At 41.5% G+C, this 22,819-nt stretch overlaps 1 long non-coding RNA gene across 11 annotated transcripts in view; it reads left to right on the top strand.

The window, feature by feature from the left end:
* Positions 1-22,819, top strand: part of LOC111263969 (uncharacterized) — an 89,302-nt gene that overhangs the window by 45,221 nt on the left and 21,262 nt on the right. For 7 of the 11 annotated variants that reach the window (XR_002682567.2, XR_002682565.2, XR_002682569.2 and 4 more), the window contains 4 exons: positions 11,068-11,242; positions 11,539-12,327; positions 13,929-14,365; positions 20,594-21,077. This is a non-coding gene — a long non-coding RNA (uncharacterized LOC111263969). Of the gene's footprint in view, positions 1-11,067; positions 11,243-11,538; positions 12,328-13,928; positions 14,366-16,949; positions 19,145-20,593; positions 21,078-22,819 lie in introns of those variants that run through there. The other 4 variants (XR_002682556.2, XR_002682555.2, XR_002682557.2 and 1 more) reach the window with 3 other exon arrangements.

Raw genomic sequence — 22,819 nt, 5'->3', positions numbered from 1 at the left:
ACTAGAGGTGTATGCAGGCTAGCCATGCGAAGTTGAGCTATATAAAATAGAAATGGCCAATTTTCTGAGACGATTAAATGGGCAGACGGATATGAGCTGTATAGCAGTGGGAACTTCGTTTCCTTCTACTGCCCTCCCTTTCTATTACATGAGTCTTAGATCGAAAACATTACGTTGTTAGTCTAAGCAGAACTTCACGCTTCGTACCGTTTATGACTGCGTGGATACCTGCGCTTAAATAGAGCTCTATTAAAAACTATCAAGTACTTGATTTATGCTGTTAGATGCGACGTGGGGTAGATCACTTTTGACTGCGGTTGATTTTCGTCGACGGAAATACGTTGGGAAAAACACGTTTTGTAAAATACGGCAACAACAAATATCAATCTGTTTGAATCAGTTGACTACTCCATTTTAAATCTACTACGAAGCATGGACTGTACGTTAGACCGTTGTCGATGGTTAATAGCTACGCATGAAGATAGATATTTGTTTTTTTAATTTATTCATTGTTTCCATTTTTACTGCTACGAACAAAAACGGATTAATTACAGCTTTGTTACCACTCCCCTCCCCCGGCCCCTCTCCCATTACCTGTCCCCCTGGAATGCTCCATTTATTATTATAGATGCTACACCATTTTTTTCGAATACATATGCATTTGAAGGACGGGCATTAACCTTATAAGAAAACAGCCTCTGTTGAATATTAACTTGGGTATGTTGATCCACTGCGATTTACTTTCTGTCCATTGTTGTATCATTTCAAGCATTTGGGCTAGGGCATACCAGCCCTATGCAAAAACTCGCTTTCTTGACATACTGTCAGAACATTGAATCATCATCTAATTAACAATATGAGAAAAAATAGCCTGATATAAGGGAAAGGAACGCCATATAGATTCAAATCTCGAAATGCTATCTTAAAACGATCGTTGTAAGCTACGTACTAGAAACTCGGCTAAAACATAATGGCATACAACCGGAGTCTCTCAAAAGTTCGACGAGTGTAATGCTCACGCTGCCGCTATAAAGGTCTCTTTTAGATAGCGATACGTTCGATAGAATGTTCTATGCTAATTGTGGACAATATTTTTCCTATTGCCTATATTCCATGTATCATTACCTGCTAGCAATAAGTGTTGCACATCTGATTAGGTACTACATTGTCCAAGTAAGCATAGCATCATCGGCCGCTTATTACTTAGATCTATTGTTGTTAAATGTTCGTTGCATCAGTGTTGAATGGTGGTCAACTGAACGGGAAAAATCAACCCAGCCTGGACCAGCATTTGCCCACTTTCTGCTAGTTTGTTTCTTCTGTCTCCGCCGTCAGTCCATAAAAAGTCACTATTGCACTCAACATAGATAATACGGTGCAGTAACTCCTATTGGTAATGCTTATTCATTGCCAATCGTCCCCATAAATGTTCGTCATCAAGCATAGATCGAAATGATTCGGCCAGAGCACGAGTAACGGCCATTGAACGTTGTCGTTAGTGGCGCCACCTTTAAAAGGAGTTTTGGTGGTGACGCTACGACTCTATCAGCATAAACAACGACGATGTAAGCACACAATGTGAAAGATAGTCCAAGTGCGAACGTATGAAACAATGAAACGAAGATCCTCAAGTCGCTGTTAACTGGAGCAAATGCAGGCAGCTATTGGCTGTGTAGCAGCGGGGACGCCGGTAACTGAACAAAGAACACTTACTTCCATTAGAAAAGGTTCCTCGAGAAAAGAAGAAAGAACAGAATGAGAACTGGACAAAGACAAACGGCTTTCCGTAAAACGTTCAGATCTTGCATGATGATAATGGGCCAGCAATACGAAAGAGATTTTGAGAAATGAACTCTTCGCCAGAAGTGCCGCCAGTGCCCACCTGCCTAGAACAGAGATATCGGTGAATGGGAACCGCTTCATGACCAACAGCGAGATAATGGGGGCGAATGGGGTATGTTGAGATTGTGGGGCATCTCGGGGCACAAAAGACCCCTGCGCTATCCTCGCCATCAGCTTTGGGCTGTTTGGTTGGTTTGGCCGACTCGCGCGTGCTGCCTGTGGCCATAACCTCAAGAGAAGGTGGCCCAGCTTTGCGAATTAGAGTAGCTTAGAAAATAGTATCCAGGAAGGGCAGGCTGAGTAAATAATGTATATATTTATAATAATAAATTAATAACAAATATATAATAGATAAAAAAGAGTGCAAGGCATTTGTAGGGCATTGCTGGTAAGTCGATGCAAAGAACAGCAGCAGATCTCTTGCCGTGAAACCACTTTTAATGCACATAGAACATGTACAACTGTTGCATTACTGACTAAATGCCTGGATAAGGAGGTTACACTGTACATAGGATATTTCGGCTTTTTTTAGGAATATCTAGTCACGTGTCTGAGTAATAATATCTGAAAGCAGTATGGGTTTAGTATGCTTAGGCGACAGTAAACCAATAGCCAATTCAAATAAGTATCACAATGGATAAAACAAAGAAGAAAGCAAAAGCTGGGAGTCAAACAAGATCTGCCTTTCTCATTTCATATAGATACGATACCAAATTGCATTGATTAGGCACTATATAGCATCCCGAGATTTTTCAACCTATACAGTTTCAATCGACAGAGGTCGTTTCGCTCCGTCGGGCAGGCCAGCCTTCACAAGGAAGCATGCAGTGTCACCCATCATCGACTAAACTACAACGAACCCGTGCATGATTACCGACAAATGATAGACATTTGCCCCTATTAAACTTTTGTGTAACACGCTGGGAATATCATTGACCTACGACGAGTAACTATTATTACGGCGTATGAATGTGGATCGAAACGAATACGAGACGCAATAGGATTATACCACCGCGATCTAACCTGCTATTCTAGTTTCCTCTGATAGCAATTTCCTGGAAATCATCCGGCAGCCTCTAATTGAAATAGGTTAGATATTGGGACGACAGCCATGACTACGATTCAGTTGAATGGTATTATCGAATTTTACCACTTCCTGCCGAATGGCACAGGTGAACACAGTCAGTCTAGCTAACAACTGACAGTATACGACCATCCGTTATCAACAAATAGGGTTCGCTTACGGAGAAAGGCAGGGAGCTAGCGGAGGTTCGGGGAGCTGTGGCACCCCAAACGAACGAAATCGCCGTTCGAACCACGGAGACCTCGACGCCACCGCGTACCGTGGTGCGGCGGTGATCCACCTAGCAGTGGTGGTGAATTCAAAAGGGAATGAATTCAATCAGATTTAGAAAACGTTTTTGCTGCTGCAGCTGACGTTACCGCCATCGCTGCCACAACGGTGGCGGCCAACTAGGTCAGAAAGGAAACAAAGGTCGGTCCTCCCATAAGGTCGAATTACGTTTCTCAGTATCTCTTTCTTCCTCTCTCTCGCTCGCTCTCTGGCAAGATCTGATAATAGCGGGTGGGCATTTTCGAAAAAAATTGGTTTCTATCTTTGCTAGCTGATTTATGAACGGGAGTCTTAGGTTGAGCTAAGTGAACAGACGCATACGGCTTCAGTGTATTGATTTCTGAAGTTTTGTGTGGAGTTAGTTAGAAATAAACCGCATAAATATTAATTCATTAGCGATTGTGTGATCGCTGGAAATGATAATTGAACTTCGATGACCGATGAATCTGGTCTGGGAATATACATAGTATATATTGGATCCGAATACGAAAAGAACAGGTACTCTATATTCCTAATATAGACTATCAACAAAAATGTATCTATGTATGCCTACGTGTAGCACGAAAAGAGCGACCGGTCAAATACGCTTGTATTCCAAAAAGGTCGAGTATTCCATTCTCCGCTGCCTCATCATAACAAAAGCGATAGCGGACTAGCCACGAACGTTATCGACAATCCACAGACAGAAATATAAGCACTATATGCATATCCATCAAGTTTCAAAGTTGACAGCTTACCTACATGTTGACCTCACGTCGTCGCGTACCCTTTTATGCCGACGGTAGCGCTGAGTATACAAAACAGTTTCATAACACTTGCCTTGTAGACCGCATGTTAATAATGAAGCTGCGTGTAACTTGCGGCCGTTGCTACCGCGTGTTCAATGAGCCGTTTGCAGCGGTCAAACCCACCCGATCCGAAATCGTTATCTGTGACATTCATGACGACGCTGCACCCTCTCACGTATCCAAAGCCATTAATGAATCAGCGAAAATCGTCGCACTCTCTGTGTTTCTCTCAGGCGCTTTCTTTGCCCGTGGGATTCGTGCCAATCTAATCTTATCTACCCACTTATCCTGCCGTGGGACTCGCCGACAAACTATTCTGTTATTGTAATTATTCATTTGATTCAGCTGTAAAGCCTCCAAATCTGTTCTTGTTTCCACCCTAACACCAGCCGAGTGAGTAACTGGCACCCCTTCATCAACTGCCACGCGATTTCCTTCTAGGACGTCTGTTCCGTAGGTTTTTTCATACGTTTGTATGCAGCGCGGGAGTGACATGTTCTTCACGACCGTTGCTGCTGCTACCGCCCACGCCTCTGCCATCGTAAAAAGATTTCGTTGTTTCGAGACATGTCGAGCTATTTGCACTGGTATCGATCGCAAGAAAAGATACTGCATCATCGCGGGCCCGAATCGCGTTGGCAGCCCGTACCCGACACGAGCCCTTTGTGCAGCAGAGATAGCTGCTTTCACTGTTGCTCCGTTTCCTTTTAGCTGTATAGTTTATTGGTTGCCTCGTTCGTTTGGACAGCGTTTACCGATCGCCGAGACGTGCAGGTGTATATACGACGCACCGTGAATTTCTTCTAATATCTGCATCATGGGGTATATTGGCAAAATAAATTAACAAAAAGATACATCGAACAAAGAAGCTGCAAAATGTTAATCCGATACAGAGAGAAGTATGTTCGTTCATTATAGACCGGCGTTACAAGAATGATTACATAGGCGTCGAATGCGTATTGGCTATAGGTTCTTTCATGCCTGTCAGAAAAAAAACGGGTCTAGGAGAAGCCCTATCATTTACTAGTAATTAGATGCCCATGGGCATTCAATTCGGCCACTGACAGTGAAAATAACAAATCATCAAAAAAAGAGCTGTAGTATGTATCATGCTTTCGTTCGTTACTAGAGGTGATTAAATTTCAATTGTATCTCATTTTAATTCCGGCTCGATGGTTCCATATCAATATTAGAATGAGTCATAATAAACGCGTTATTTTAAGAAACATTTCCGTCTTATCAGAAACATTTGGCTTGCTATCGTTCTGACGATTGGCAGCAACCGTTCCGTAGGTGGTTATGCAAATCGTCAATATAACTATAGTTGTCTTTCTTTGTAAATTCGATTTTCCAGTATAGAAGCTAAAAACGGTGAAATAGAGGTCATTTTAAACCAGTCATTTCTCCCCCAACACAACCCCAAACACGTATTTCCTGTACATGATACAGTGTTTGTCGGCTGGCCATTTGTCTGTATCTGCTGCGGAATCGGTGGCTTAATCCTATATGCCCCCGCATATAAATCTGTAGACAAAAACGTGCGGTCTTCATTCAAATCCTGCGAATTTCCACTCTGCTGCCATTAGACAAGGACAACTAGTAGGTTTCTTCAAACTGTCTGACCATAGGGGCACTGCAGAATTATGTTTTTTTTCTTTCCCACAGGCACATTAAACACGCGTCAATAGCTTTCACAGCAGTTTGCCGTTCCGATTTTTTTGTATGTATACTATAGAAATGTTGGTGTAGATAATAGATACGCATAGGAATAGATAGTTACGTTTTTGGTCGCTGCTCTAAATGACTGGCTTTGGCTATCCGTCAGTCAGTCCGTCCGTCCGTCCGGTCGTTTCTCTGCCCTTAAGCACCGCAGCGGGCGAACAAAAGCTGAAAACCATGCTAATGTTTGTTTTCAGTTGATCAGGGTAGAACCTAAGTTTAAAGTGCATTGGCATAGTTGTAAAAGCAAGGTGGCATTTTAATCCCTTGCATATAATACGAGGCAGTAGTGTCGAGCAACGCTTATTTGTCAGTTTCAAACTCGTCGATCTACTATCTACCTGTTCCCGAAAGGGCACTCTGTATCCCGATGGTTCGGAATCTTTTGCATGTCTCTATATGGCCCATAGATATGCCCAAACAAGTCGATTCATCTTGAAACTGAAGAACAAAGGGGATCAGCGAATGCTCATGTAACAAGGTCACCGTTGGCTACTTGTGGATTTTTCGATAAACTTTTCAAATGATCGAGACGACAGCGTTATCAATTGTCGCACACAGTTGTCTTAGTTAATACATTGGCCAGGAAAGCGGTACAATGCGCCAATTGTAACTCTCTTATTTGATGTCTTCTTTTTGTTTATGTGCTACAATGAATGATTAAGTAATCCTACATTCTACGCGAAAGAGGATCAATAACGGAGAAATTATATATTGGAAGGTTTGTTTTCTTGTGAAAATTTTGGGCGTTGTGCACTGTTTCGGTTAGGGGGTCATAGAGCTGTCGCGAAATTACACTGTCACGTACATTTTTGAGAAAAATTAAAAAAAAAAACGCGATAACCACTGGATACGGGTGGACAGATCATGTAAACTGTAAAATTTTCTAATGACTTGTCTCCGAACGTGGAATATATTCTAAACACATGTGATTACTCGAGTTTGAAGTAAGCTCTTGAAACTAGTCGCTGCATATTTAAATCTTTCCTTCTTCGGGTACAATGATCGGCTAAGACCTGTTGCCGAAGTTCGTGCCTTCCGTAACAGGCCGTCTGACAAATGAAGTTCCAGTAGTTACATGTGCACCTCCCTACACTGGGGTAAAACAGATAAATTCATCGGCGACGGATCTTTCTGTTTCGCATTCGGCGTTTGACATACCATAAATGTTGTATTGGCTTTGCCGGCACAAGGTGACCGTCTGACGCTCAGGTGGCCGGCTTTTCAATCGTTTGCGCCATGCTACCTAGCAGCGTTAAACGTTTTCGTCCCTTTTTTGAAACCTCCTCCTGCGGCCCTGAAGGCCTCCGTCTGCGAATGTAATTTACCATACGCTGTCCTGCTAATAGCGTTTTGGCAGCAAGGTGAGAACTGTGTTGTAAATTATTTTCGGTCTTGGAACCGTTAGAAATGTATAAATGGCACAACTGCTGAAGCACTGATTCTATACAGATCACGATTAAATTTTTATTACAAAACATTTCAGTCACCTGTTATAGATGGGTGACGTAATTCTGTTTATAGAGGTAAAATACAATTGCGTGAAGCAAAACTTTCCGCGACATTGTGAGCCATCATTCTAGTATCCGCCCGTAAACTGCCAATGTAACCATTTAAGACCTCAATGAAACGCTTTAAGTTACACTTACGGGGCTCGAATTATCGGTTTTTTACATAACCAACTGAAAAAAGGAGCAGCTGATTTGGTTTGGAAAAAAAACTCTAAAAGGTTTGAATTTGCACTCAGGACATAGGCTCGATTGAAAATAGCAGTACAGCATGGAGCGACTGTTATACAGAGTCGCACAACTCCTTACAATTTTAAAAGTTACATGTTCCTATGTATTCCGGTATAAGTATGTACATGCCTGGAAATGCAGCCATCTCCAGAAGAAAATAATGAATACTCATAATAATGAGAGTACAGGACGAAGCTACGCGTGACTACACGAAAACTAAGATACGTAAGCACAAATTATTTAGGCTGATCAGGCCCCGTTGCATTTTGGTGCGATCCGAGGTCCTTATTTTGCTCATACACAGATCTAATTTGGAATGAACTGAGACTCCAACAATCTGCTGGCATATATATATATATGCTCCTTGGATGCCCTTATTTTGCAGCCTCCAGGAATTTATTACCGCAACAAACGTGAATTAACTTCTGAGAGCTTTGTCAGAAAGAGTGTTTTCGTATCTAAGATCTAGCAGGAGATCACTTACGATCCAAGAGATAGGCAAAGTTTTTCTGCGATACATAATTAATGTACGAAGCGTATTTTCGAGTTGGGGTCCGTAACCTCCCCATTGTCATAAACATATCATACTGCTACTGGCCTTTTTCGCTTGACAGCAGAAGCAACCTGCAATGTCTATACGTATTGTGACTTGTCACTATTATGTGCCGAAGCTTTTATGGTAGAATTCCTATGAAAGAGCCAATAGAACTATAACGGCGCTTACAATAGATACTGTACATAGGGGGACACATTACGCCAAGTATAAAATGGCCTACGATTTGCTTCGATCCTAACATATAATGGAAATGCAGGGATATCGAAGCACGATGAAGGCATATTTACGTGTACTTAACAAGTATTCTCAAGTCGGAACGCCTCCATAATCACAGATGAATCACCAGTACTCGATGTACACCTTTTTTAAAAAGAAGCACAGCCAGAAATGTATCAAGTCGTGCGATGTATGAGAAAAAAACTACTATCGAATCCGTAAGTGAAAACGTCAGGCATCCATAGAGCCGTTGGGTATCCCTTTCTGTTGACTGTGTTAGGAAGGAGGACGCAAATTAATAGTAATTGCGAACGTCACACGGTACTGTCGAATGAAGGGCTTTGCTGGGCTTTTGTCAGTTGGATGCCCCTGTAACATTGAGCAGATCAAATGTATAATACTGTAAAAAGGTGAGCCTTTTATATTTAAGTCCACACATGATTGAAGGTAAGCACCTACCTTAGATTTAGGCGTAGGTTTACTAGCTATAAACTGAACTTGTAAAGTGGTTGTACGGAAATCCGGATTATCCTACTATAATATTATATATATATATATATATATATATATATACATGCTAGTCCAACGGAGTTTTCTTTATTATTTATATGCAATACTGAGTTCAATGAGCCAGATTGAGGTTTTCGACTACATTTGCTGGGCACTTAAACAGAGATAAAATGCAATATTAAGCAGTTTGTCAGTAACGAACAAACGGGCAAAAGTAGATTCGGCTATCACTAGCTGAGTATTCTGTTTACTATATTTGATACATCTAAATCTTAGGATGTGAGGTCCAGCCAGAGGTGCTTACACAATCATGTGAAACCTCATTGTAAAAGGGGAGAATAACTTCATATACCTAATGCTGTAGCTTAGAAAGTAACTGTATCATCGTAGTTAGTTGACCTAAGAATTTTTAATAGGGTGAGATATTGCATAAATCAATGCTATTCTCGTAACGTCCAGCAATCCCTTGATTAGGCTACACTCGGCTGGACTGTGTCGTTCCAACGAAAAAACCAGTTTTCATTCGTAGTTCTCACTTGGAACAACGGAGCACTACGGATAGAGAGAGAGAAAGCAAAAAAAAGATCCGAGGGACAAAAAAAATAGCGACTGCTCAAATGCGAGACCATGCATTTGTTCACGGGCCCATCCTGGATGAGGCCGTTCTTCTCTGTCTGATTGCATATCTTCACCATGAACTAACTAACAAGAAACTATAGGTAGGTAGGTAGGTAGGTAACAAGTGGATCCGGTTAAAGTATGGCGAATTCTCCGACACGCCTAGATCATTGGCATCTGGTCGGCAAAAGTCGGAGTGGCTGCTAGATAGGTACCTGCATTGGAAACATAGCGCGAAACGGTTTCAGGCCCCGAGGTGCAGTTCCTGGCTGTTCTACATAGTCTATCACACTGAGATGAAACGCATACCGAAGGAGAACGAACTAGATCAGTTGAGAGCTGTCTAAAAATCCAAGCTCGGTCCATTTAGCCTGTTAGTCCTCTCTGAGTCATTCGCATCGCTGTAAATCAGAAGTTTTTTTGACGAAAGGAAAGAAACGCAACAGAATTAGGAGAACTATAGTACGATTGTAGAACCTGAGTTCGTTAGTCGACTTCGGCTACGTTCCTGGTGCCTGCGAGCTTCCTCGGCTAAATATACAAGCGGAGATTTGCCGCCGGTCCTATCATTAATAGTATCAGGACTAAAAACAGTTGGTGGATATTGGCGCAAAAATTCGAATCCGCACTGTGTTTACACCTACTACGTGTGTATCTGAATTGATACACACGCGTTGGCGCATTTCAATTTGTATCGATGTTTGCCCGTGTACAATCTTTTCGCCGAATTCTCAAATGAAACAACGGCGGCAGCAGCAGTGGTAACAATGGCAACAGGAAAGCGTTCAGAAGTAAATAAACAACGGTCATTGGGTAGCTCCGCCACTGCCACAGATACGTGTGGCAAAAATCCGGAGCTAGCTTAACGCAAGTCGGACTCAGCAAGATAAAATACTGATCACTGCGATTCGGTAGACAACCTGACAAAACAAGCAAAAGGCTAATCGAAGATATCGTTCAACAGGCATTGGCGGCGTAATAAAAACAAACACCGACAGAATCCCCTCTTCGACGATATCGAGTAACACAACAATAATCGATTCGTATCTGATTTTATTTTTCATCTTATTTACTATATTTTGATGTTTATTTATTAACAAGAACCGACATCTTGTTTTTGCTGAGATGACGCTTGATTGAAGGATTCAGACAAAATTTCCTCTTGGGCAGTACGGTTCTCTGTAAAATGACCATGGAATATATGAGTTATTGGCTTTGAGTAAGTTAATGAATGTTAGATAAGTATGAATTTAGGCGATGAGACTACCCTAGTACCGTGTGAATAGTAGAAATGCATCCACTGATCAATATTTTCACATGTTATTACAATTGTTTTGTTAATAATTTAAAAAAAAAAACAGATGTACGAAACATCCGATCTATTTTATTGTCAAGTCTATGGTGGTACTTTTGCTGCTGCTGCTGCTGCTGCTATAGTAAGTTGGTGTGGCAAAATGTAACTTGGCTTTCTTTAAATTTAAGAAGCATTGCTCAAAAAAAATTTATCAATCTACAGGAAATATAAAGAAAAGTAACTGACTGTTCATCGAGAATATTTATGCGACAACAAACTTTATAATTTTTCGTATCAATACAGCGGACGCTAAAAAAATAATCTGCTATTACATAAATACGCAAAATTTTGTCATCTATAATGATAATAAAAAAAAAAATGCAATAAATTAAAGAATTCAGATTAATAAAACTTACTTCATTGTTTTTCAGGTTTATAATTGAAGAATGACTAAAACGAGATCGTCCATAAGGCGATATTTGCTTTATTAAATCTCTGCAGCTAGTGGAAGAGGCGGCAGTAAATGGATGCCATTTGAACTCCAAACACAATAACAACTGCATATATGACCTAGACCAAATGGTTAAATGATTGTTGCCGAGAAAGGTAAATATGAATACGAATTGGTCGCAAACGTTTGCGACTAACGGCATCTATGCATCGTTATCATAAAGGTGGAACTTTATTCGGCAAGCCGTCCGAAACACTTAACCGATAAGTCTGTGTTAGGCTCCTGGGGTGCCAGCGGTGTCCGTTCTGCTGTTCCTCCAAGAAGAAACGATCAAGCAGGTTGACAATCTCATTATTAAGCAGCTTTGCCTAAAACATCAGCCCCCAATTGCTTGCAACGTAAAAAAAACTTGATGCCATTTTAAGTTTTCGTTTTCCTTCGGGTTTTGCAGAAGACTGCTTGCTGCCTACTGAAGCCCGTAGCTTTCTTCTGCCAAAGGAGAGTGCCGGATGCCAACGGGCGTCCTTTCCCTAGCCGAAGCTTTTTCCCCTGCCTTATACCAGTTGATCATCCTGCTAGCGGAGATAACGTCCGTACAAATCGGGCGTGAGGATGAGAGAAGGAACTCTCATCATGTTAGGAAACAGGAGCAAACGAAGGCTTTCTGGTCTTTCTGTTTTTTCGTCGCCACTTCATATAGACAGGCTCCTTACAGCTACGATTTACTACAGACCTACTACAGTAGTGGTGGCGGACGGGCTTGCCGCCAGACATCATGCGAGAAGTGAAGATTAGTGGGGCTTCTTGGGGAAAATTCGTCCAGCTGGTAGACGAAGAAGTGACGAAAGCAGAGATCCGATCTACAAGAACTTGTTCGAAATCCTAGGATAATTCATTGCCTTTAGGGAAGTATGTAAAGAAGTCCTGACACGAGAATAGCGGAGTCTAGAGGCGGTGTTCTCAAAGGTGAGAAGTCTGTACGGGTGTCAAGAAACATGAGGATTACCTTATGAGAACAGCGACTCGTCACCTTTGACTTTTGTAGTATACAAGCACAGTTGTCAGTTGGATGGAATACGCAGGAGGGAAAACGAAGGTCAGATATATAGTGAGGCAGCTAAGTGAGTATAAGACTATGTGCGATTCAATCAAACTTCAGAGTGGATTAAAAAGCAGACGGAGCGGAAAGGGAAGGTCACTGGTTTTTGGTAAAATCGTCGTCCTATTGTGGTTGTCTAAGGTAAGCCTTGGCGAATACAGACATTGGTTGGTTGTTTACGCATATCTATGTTTTCTATACTTTTCACTAGCACCTGTATTTAGGCTTCCGTGGATCTAGACATCTTTGATAGCAGGTCTATACTAACAAAACTTGAGACCAAAACCCAACATAGCGCATAAACCACCAGAAATAGCTTTATATACTATTAGTTATTATTCAAATATGCACACATTATAATGCACACTTTACCATAGTTTCAATTTGTCTTTCTTACATTATTGATGTATTCACGTTCCATAAAATCATCGAAGAAGCGAAAAGCTGGCTAATTATATAAAAAGTATAAGCATCGCAGATCACCACGAAGCATTGTGAGACAAAAAATTTACACGGTTCGTTGACATCAGAGGTGTCTGCAACGGTGTCAAGGTAATCGTGCATGACTATATTGACCGTACGCGTAGGTGCAGGGGGCTTTTGCTTCAGAAGGGAACAGCGACAAGAGTCGAATCCTTACGGTCCTGTCATTAATTTGTGCCGGGAACCGAGAATCGGGGCCACGCTTCTTCTTGGTCCTTGTTGAGGTAATACGATATGTACACGATAACACCCTTCGGGTGTCCCGAAGGAATTTAGTATCGGCTATCGCGGCGCTTTACGTGACCACACTCGGGGTTTGATGTAGGCACTTGCCTACCTCGACATCACGTGACATACCGACTCTGATATCTGCAGCCAACACAGTAAACAGTCAATGGCCTATTACTTCTACTTCTATGAGCACGATTCTAACCCACCGTCTCCGAAAACCACTGAAACGGGTTCGTATTCAGAGACCACGCGGAAAAACGAGCAATGATTGGTGGGTCCGACATAATCAGGGTCCGCTTGCATACTGGAGACACGTTGGAGACGTGACGTCGTTAAGTCGTCACGCATTTCCTTTTTACTGCAAACAACGTTTGCAGGAACCCACTCATCTAACGTATAGCATACAGTGTTATTTTAAAGGCAAAAGACCACCGATTTAGCGTTTATAAATCGCTTAACGCACTCTAAGTAATGATATTACTTTACAAACTTTACGCGTCCTTACAAAACTCTATCATGCTTCATCGTAAACTGGTGTTATCAAACAAAGAACTTACAAATAAACTTACAGCTTCTTCATATCGTCTTTAGCAGTTCCTATCTCTTTCCACTAATAAGTTTATCTATAACGTGTTTTTCAGAGATAACACTTTATTCTCGTGTACATCACACAGATAGTTGCCGCATAGGCTTTACCTATCAAAAATGTGCAAGACTCTAACTATCATCTAACCAAGGAGTGACATTTTGTCCGGCCAAGATCAATAGTTATTGGGTTTCTATACATTATATTTCATTGTTCTGTATACAAATGTTACATACAAAAAAGTTCAACAAAGTCATGAGCATATCCTGGAGCACTATTGTAGATACAAACGCGCAGCTCTATCCGCACTCTTCTTAGTTCCTTCTGGTTGCCTTTGGACAGCTATCCTTTACTGGCAACACTTCAAAATACCTAATTTTATATATATTCTAAATAATTATCTGACCGCATCCGTCAACTCTTTTTTTTACCTGTTTTTCAGAGGCGACCCCGTTCTGCACCACCCACACATTGCCCCATTTTCTACATACGTTAGATGCGGATGGGCGCACCAATTCTGATATAACCACACCTAGCCATAGCTCTGCTAACAGCGTGTTGTGGCTTCCGCTGTCAATCTGCACACGTGGCAGATCAGATCAGATGGAATACTTCCGTCTCATTGCTGTTGCGCTTACCAATAGCATCGACAGTAGTATATCACTGCCGCCTTTTGACTTTCAAGCATCCCTGCTTTGTGAGAGGCGGTGCCTCGTCGCGTCCTAGCAGTGACAAGGGTCCAGTTGCCTTTTCCGCGACTGTGGATGTTCCACACGCTATGACATGATGTTATCATGTAGCCGATTTGACCACTATCCTGCCAACCTATCTTGATCATTGGACTTCCCGGCTTTCTGGAGGCCATCAGGTTTCCTAAAGGTATCAACTTTTTTCTTGATTGTCTTTGTTCCAGGTTGCCATTAATGTCGCCAATATGAGGAAGATAGAAATCATAGAAGAATCAAGAGAAATCAACGACGGACCAGTAGTTGATTCAGTTGAAGATCCTGCTCAACGCAGATCCTTTCGTCTGCTTAATCGTATGCTGGTCATTGTATAACTTTTGACGGTCGAGCCTATTCAATTTCAGTGCCATTTGGCAACATTGCGATATCGCTTAAAGCAAAAGATAAGCCGAAAGGACAAATTGACGAGGATTGTAAACTGTCTCCTTTCCTCTATCGTTGAGTAGATGGAGAAGTTCCTGGCATGGGTCCCTAAGTATTTTCTTTATAGTCTTTATTTATTTTCTATAGTTGAAACAAACTGATTTTTGTGTATGAAAAAGGATTAGTTATTCTCCCTTATATTTGTATACAGTGATAGTGTTGCAACGACTGGACGGTGGACCTGAGCTCCACTTTAGGCTGAGTTTACTAAATCCTATCTTCGTAGTTTCTGATGTAATGGCGTTCATTAAATCGGATTTCGATTTTTTAACTCGGGAAGTCCTCAACTAACTTACGTCTGTCGTCTTTTTAGCCATTTCGAAAGTGCTTATGCTGCGAATTCTGTAAAAGATGTTGTCAGATTGTCGAGGTAATTAAGCTAACTCAAAAAAAAAAAAAAAAAAAATAGGTCCTAAGATCGATCAAACGTAGATTTGAGCACGTTAGAACGGAGATGGCTCATATATGATACTATGAGTGAGGATCAATATGAATAAATGCATTTAGTAGTACCTTTAGGCCTCTAAACATTCTAATTTACATTTGGCTGCAGAAGCTAAAAAACGTTCCGTTTTGTTAGTGTCCTATTTGACTTATAGCGCTGAACATTCGAAACGTCATGACGCCATGTAACCTTATAGCTTAACGGGTTCGCGACGCACCGCATGATGCGTTTCTTTAATCCGATACCTTTTTACGTACGATTGCAACAGTTCGGGTCGTTGTTAGCGGGCAGCTTTTTCAAAATGTCGAAATTTGCCCTAATAATCTCAATAATAAGTGGCTAATGCTTTGTATAGAGCCATCGTTGTAGGCCAGTTAATCATTGTTATACTATTAGTCGCTCTGACCGCACTTTGACCGGTCACTATTGCGACGAATCGGCCGAATGTCGCCGGACATCTAGGCTGCTAGTGTATGGTATTTGTCTATTGTACCTTTTCAGTCATTGTGTTACGGCTGCCTCGATCACATCCCTAATGTAACAAATCTACATTTTACTTTTCTCCTATTTCTTTCTTCGGAAGATTATTTCCTCTTATAGCAACGTGTTTTAGTTGACCTTTGCCATTTTAGACAAAGGTCGCCAGCTGATGCATCAGCTTCCTCTCATCTTCTCACATACAACAACTTAATATGCCGTGTCATCTGCACGTACGTACGTACGTACATGCGTTGTCTTACCTACTGAGAGTAAATCATATAGCAATTTATTTCAATTCAGCCAGTGCCAGCTTATTGCTTCCCTGCACTAGTTCTATCACAGCCAGACTGCCATTAACGGTGCTGGCATTGTACTCTGATTCCTCTGCTGGCGCCTGACCATCGTTCGAGCACTGTTGTTTTATTGATCGGCTGATTGGTCGACTGATCGCTTTTGTATGCCGTATTGTACCCACAAATTCGTACTGCATCCGACCCGGGGAACTAGCCCCATGTATGTTTATTCCTTAGCCTATTTGCACTCAGCGGCACATAGAAATGCATGATGTACATTCACCTGTATGTATATATAAAATCAGTATTCTATTTCATCCTATACACTTCAAAGTTCGTGCCTGTATGCCATGCAATAGTTTGTCGACATGTTGTTTACAATTCCGATACGTCTACAATTGTAACTTCGTGCTATGGTTTTGGCCTTTCGTTGGTTATCTATCCTTTCTTCTAATTCCAAAATTCAGCTGCCTTTTGCTGCTGGCGTCCCAGACTGGTTGCCCCTAGGGGCAACGGTACGCCTTTGCATTACAGCTATACACAGTCCATTCTATGGTGGCGCATATGGAATATAGGTAAACGCCACTGCTGCCTTTATTGTCATCGTTGTTACGACAATAACTTCGATAGAAACAACTTCGAAAAACAAAACGGAGTTCTATACCATGGAGATGCATGTATTATCGGGGCAGCTCGTTTTACGTTGGCAAATCTATCAGTCATGCAATGATTCATCAGGGAAGCGTTGCCATGTGCTGACCTCCTCAGTCATTAGACTCTAGCATACGATATCATCATCTCCGTACGAACGAATCTATAAAGAACGCATATTTAACGCGCGACAATATTTCACGAGGTATTTTCTATTTGTCTTTTTGAAAACCCATAAAAAGCGTACTTTAATGCGTTCCAAATGCGTTCTACAACATTCCAAGTTATGTTTTTCTATGATATGACATATTTAGGTCATAGGAAAATCAGCAAAACATCAACGACGCTGGCTTTGTTGTGCTTGAACTAGAATTATCTCCTGGACTGCCTCTATTTATTCGATGAAAAAACGTTGTCCTTTCTAGGTGGGTCTGATTTTCCGATATCGAGCCGGCGGCGATCTTCTCACCGAACGAAGTCTTCAAGCAGTAAGCTCGATGATCGTCTGGTTAGTTGCGCGTTGTCGCACTGCATGCATAGCATCGTCCGCTAGCGAGCGACTGTGTGAACGCTACTTCATAGATCAGCAGCTGATTTATTTTCATAGTTTATTCGACTCATGCGAGACAGATGCCGAACAGCACTGCTAGAGCAGACAAACGCACATCCTTTTATAAAATGTAGAAAGCTACGACTACACACCGTTGTCCAACCTTTTGGCTGATGCACAGGTGGCAATCGATTTTTTTTTGTCAACAATCCAGCCCAAGGAGACCCACGGACGCGTCATACAGCATTTCACATGTTGCATGCACACGCAGAATAAGGAGGTGAACGTTACCGTGTATGTATGATAAAAGAATCTTTGCTGCAAAGCCAAACAAAAAAAAAGCCACGACGCTTTGCACGTCTTTGTTTCGAGAATGTACCGTTTTTGTTAGGGGCAGGCTTAAAGTCGTCAAAGTCCACAGGACAGGTACAATTATTACGATGCAGCAGAATATTCGTTTCAATATGTGCATGCTTTGATAAAAAAAAAATACCGTGCACATAAAAAACTAGAAAGATAATGAGCAACCGAAACGATGTCACATCTCGATGGTAATTCGGCCGAAAGCTAGCTTACTCGCCTATGGCTGCGGGTTTGTCCGATGCTACTATCATGGTATACCGTCGGTGTTGCGATGCCACGTGCTGGCAAAAAAAAAAGAGAAAAAATGAAGTTATCATTTGCCGCAGGGAGGCGTTGATTGAATGGAATGGGATGGGTGTCAACCCACCGTTACTGCTAACACAATGATCTGATGTCTGAACATAGCAGTGTACACATCCCGCTGAGGAAACTGAAGACATCAAAAAATCAACGATCTTTGCATAAAAACACAGATCTCAATAACAAAAATGAAAAGAAAACAAATAACGTATCGACGACAGAAGAGTCAATCTACAACTTAGCCAACTTTCAGAGCCGGATGGACCCGATACGTGACAAAAGCCCTTGATTGCTTAATCATTAAATGTCAAACATACTACTAGTGAGATTGATTTTCATATAAGTACTTTTTGTCATTTTCAATACGTCCATCGATTAATTATCAGAAAGTCCTGTAGAAGGTGGTCAAGCGTCATTATATTGACCCCCCGACAACGCCGATATTGGCTACAATATATAGAGGATCTGCTAGGAACTAGAGAAACCGTGTGCACCTTATACCGTCGAACCGAGGGTGGACGTCCTGCCTATCTATATATACAATAGAGGGACAGCTCTGCAAAATAGCAGATAGTTGTCCTTTACTTTGTCGCTCGCTAGTAGAATTAATCGAGATCTCTTACTACGGAAGCAGTGCAACAGCAGAAGCTAAACTGGCTAGAAAGACAAATGAACTCAACAAAGATATGTAAATTAGAAAATCTTTACTCTGAAGTCACACCAGTATATTGGACGCTCCGCTTCATTTCAGAACGTATCGTCCTCGTAGTTGAGCATTCGGACCAATAAAAAAAAACCTTGTACAAGGTTTTTTTCATCTCAAGAGGTATATGTACGCTAAAACGTACATATTCAGACATATATGTTCTGCTAATAAGAGAATGGGTACCTTTTTATGTAGACGCAAAACATTTGCATACGGGCAATTGTTGCGTTAGCTTTAATCGATTACATCCTTATATATTTAATGACACAACTGCCATTTCACGAACCGTACCTGTCTGCTAGAAGACTGACGCACCCATCTATGGGTGTCTATATTTCTTCTAGGAGTCGATGGTCATCTTCATGGTTCCTGCAATGATCAAGGAGTTAGGAAAATGCCCATGCTCTGATTGTTTCCCAGCCGAAGAAGTTATGCATGATTTGAGTGTCTTCATCATCTGGAATTTTACCCCCTTACCTGCTTTTACTAAACATTCTTTATACTTAGCGTGTAGCATCATGTTTAGTTTGCTTAATGGGTTCTGCTTGCAGGGAACGGAAGGGCAGCTCCGGTAATCCGTAATAAAGGGGCTTTGTCTATCAAATAAAATCAGTTCGCCTGTCAAACCCATATAAGTTTCTTTGAATTCAAAGAGCGACAAATAGAGCCAGTCCAACAGTGTGGTAGATAGAATGCCCCCATAGCTTCTTCGCCATTGCTGGTGCAGCAGTGAAATATCGTTCTGTCCGTTTTTCGCTAAACTGTCAGCTTATGAAGTAGCCACTTTGTGGCACAACGTCAAGCAGTCGTGATTTTGGCTAGTGCAGGAAGTGATTAAAATAAGTAGTATGTCGTTGGGGTAACCATCTGACGTAGCTACTTCAGCGAGAAAACATCCTTGTATCCATCCATTGGATATTGCTTACAACGCGACTTCTGTTTGAACCAAGTAGGTGGCTAACAAAAGATTTCATCAGAGACAACAAAGACAATAGCAGATCAGGCCCGATCAACTGAAACAATGCTCAGCGGCAGACTGACTACGAGGCAGAACGAAACATATTTCGGATATACATTGCACACGGCTACTAATCTGACCGCTGCAAATATACGAAGCTAATTGTCACTGTATTGCCACTTGCGCGCGAGTTGCACCGAGCTTTACTGAAGTATTTTCAAGGATCCAAAGGAATCAAACTAGGATTACCGTAGACGCCCGCCGGACTTCTAAGCCTATATGCCTCGTCATACTGCGTGTAAATTCTGGCTAAGGAATGCTAGTTTTCTGCTGCTATTTCTCATAGCTTCAACATATTGTGCTTCGACAGGTGTCGTAAGATCTGTTACTGCATGCGGACGTCCAGGCGAATAGTGACAAGGGGGGAAAATTAGGTAGCTACAATAATCCGACTCCACCGGAAATTCTAAATGTTTATTAACGCGATTGCTTTATATCTAGTTAGGTCTCTCTTATTATTTAAGATTAAGTTCAAACGTTATTTTGACGAGATTTAGGCAATCCGAAATACGGAAATCTTCAGCAGTTCTTGTTTTGGATGACGATATTTAAACATTGTTCAAGTTAGCGTATAAACCCTCGCTTAAATACGAGTAACAAATACTATAGGTCAATCTACTGGGTGCAGCATACTTATCGATTCTAGAATTATATCCAATATTATTCGTGTCTGTATATATTTACGGAAGCAATCGATAGGTCGATTAAGCCGAAACGCAACAGCCCATCCATGTCAATAGACTATACATTTTCAATGATAAAATACAATTTTCCCCGATGTTTTTTTTCTCTCCGTCACTTTAACACTGTGACAGAAACATAGATAGTTCAATCTGTAATATTACAAGTTGATGGCCATTGCCGTTACTGACCGTGGCTCATCTAAATAGCTAGAAATCGTTCGATAGGGACAAATGGAAAAAAAATTAAACTAGAATTGTCGCAGACGCTTGCTGGCTCCTGTGCCATCTCGTTATTGATTTCAGACCCCACTGTTATTACTTTTTAAGTAGTATATTATTTTGCCATTTGCGATTCGTAGATAAACGTTATCAACACAGGGTGACATCTATACGGGCTGTTCAACCTGACGAATATGTCAATTTTCGTGTTTTTTTTTTTAATTTTTCAGTATTTATGGACGACGTCCGGCGGATCCGCATCTACGGCGGAACCGATTCGTTCCGTGTCTGTATTGTCGAAAAGATCTACCCGTAATAGCGGTGTACCTGTGTTCAGGATTAAGCTGATCAAATTAGTGAAACGTTGTTACGAGTGGTATGGAAATTTCTTCATCTTTTGGAACTGCTTTTACACGGATTTGGATGACAAAGCTTAGTCTGGTTGACATCGTAGCTTGTTTTTTGCTATGGCATCAGTCATCGTTGACATTGATATTTAGATAAGTTACATTGTTCTCAGCCGTTTCATCTTTCCTGTCATCGTCCTGTCCTATCTGTCAGCATTGATAATTTTATTTAAACGCAATTATCGATGAAACGATCAAGTACCAGCAGCATGTAGAATAGTATGTCGTGTATTTCAACAAACTTAACTGAAAAAAGATTACGAAAAAGTTAATTATAAAAAATAGCTTTTGTTTAACGGGAAGCAAAGTTGTCAGCCATTGCCACTTAGCACTACGGTTTTCGTTAAGTTTTCTGTTGTTATATTAGTGGGTCTGTATAGCTGCAGATAATCATGCAAAGCAATCGTGAACAGAAGGTGCGAAGATAGCCTATCATGAAGGCAATATGGACGTATGTGTTTACCTCCATAGGTAGAGTAAAATATGGTTATAAGCGATTTCATCAATCGTATAGAGTGGATTCGTTTATTGTTACGGACTAGTGACACAGCGTCATCTTTAACGTTCATCAGAAACAAAGAAAAATTACGGCAGTGTTCTGCGGCGCGCGTCAGTTTTGTGCTACAGCCTTGTAGAAATCGACACTTTCGTTACGCCCCGCTTACCTCGCTTGATGCCGTCACGTAAGTTAGATGTAAACAAAACATGAGTTACTTCATGAATTACACGATAACAATGATCGTAATTGAAATACACTGAAAAAGCATACGTTTCGCCAGTAGCAAATGCTGAATGACGTAAGACACAAAAACTTGTAAAGTGTACAGTGGCCAGGTATAGACAGGCGATTTGTTTGTTTAAATCGCTTGGATAAACGGCGTTCATAGAATTTTGCAGAGCAGATCGTTATTTTCTTGGATAGTTGTGCTATATCTACCTTGGAGAAACTGTAATCATATTGTACAGGTGTTTTATTCGCTACCAGGTGCTGCCAGAAGCAGTGCTTTGAATCGTGTGCTTCAGATGACCCGTTTGTCTAGTAGACCGAGCCAGATCAGAGGGTGTAGATATATTTTGCATGTACGTTCATGTGCGAAACGTGTGCAAATGTGTTACGCGACCGCTAACAAAGACCCTTAAAAGGCAACCTAACTTACGTGGTTTCGGCTCCCATATACCATCGTCGTCTCGTTAGCATCGTATTAAACTCCGCGCTGTACGACCGAAGGCCTCCGTATCGGTACTATAAGCTGCTCTTGTCGAGAGACTTGTGCTATTAATAGATTCTGTAATGCGTAACGCTGCTGCGTACGCTGTCGGGATCCGTTCAGAGTTCGAAAAATGTTGGCAGCAGCGGCGCCAACGCCCGAATGGGGTGTGCCAATGTTCCACCTCTGCACGGTAAACTCAGCCTAACGGCGATATTGTATTTCGCCATCTGGCCTTTCGTTAGCAACCACCAATGATTCAACTGCCTAACGGGGGTTTTGATGACGGTGGTGATAATATTAAGAGCATACGTCAGTCAGTGCTGCGCCGATACTTAGGATTTCGCGTTAGAACGTGCATTTCGCCATCGTCAGCGTCTGGTGCCAGCGACGCTCTGGTCTGCGCTAGTGTTATCGTGCTTATTATTTCTCCCGATAGACCAACGCGTCGATATCTTTCGCCGTGTACAGCTGATTCTTGATTCAAATCAGTTTGTAAAAACGTCGAAAGAACAACCGGCTGCTGACTGCATGGATTCTGATGTGCGCCATTTGCGGAAAAACGTACCCTACACAAAAGCCTGGTAAACTGTGTATCATCAACGTACATATCCGTATTGCGGATGACTAGTAGTGTTACGTAATTTATGAGCGTCTTAGCGTATATACGCACAGAAATAACTTACGCTGAGCGAACAAAGGGACACATGTCTAGTGCTAGATGTTACTGGTGAAGATTTTGGCAACATATTCTTTCACCGGTTAAGACTGTTAAAACATCTTCACCAAACGTATTCGAACGCTTTCGTGAAAAATACGAAATATATGTATGTATACCGAT

Source organism: Varroa jacobsoni, unplaced genomic scaffold, assembly GCF_002532875.2.
Source record: "Varroa jacobsoni isolate VJ856 unplaced genomic scaffold, vjacob_1.0 scaffold_806, whole genome shotgun sequence".
In the NCBI taxonomy this organism is placed as follows: domain Eukaryota; kingdom Metazoa; phylum Arthropoda; class Arachnida; order Mesostigmata; family Varroidae; genus Varroa; species Varroa jacobsoni.
The sequence above is the reverse complement of the archived record's forward strand: the minus strand, read 5'-3'. Positions and strand labels throughout refer to the sequence as shown.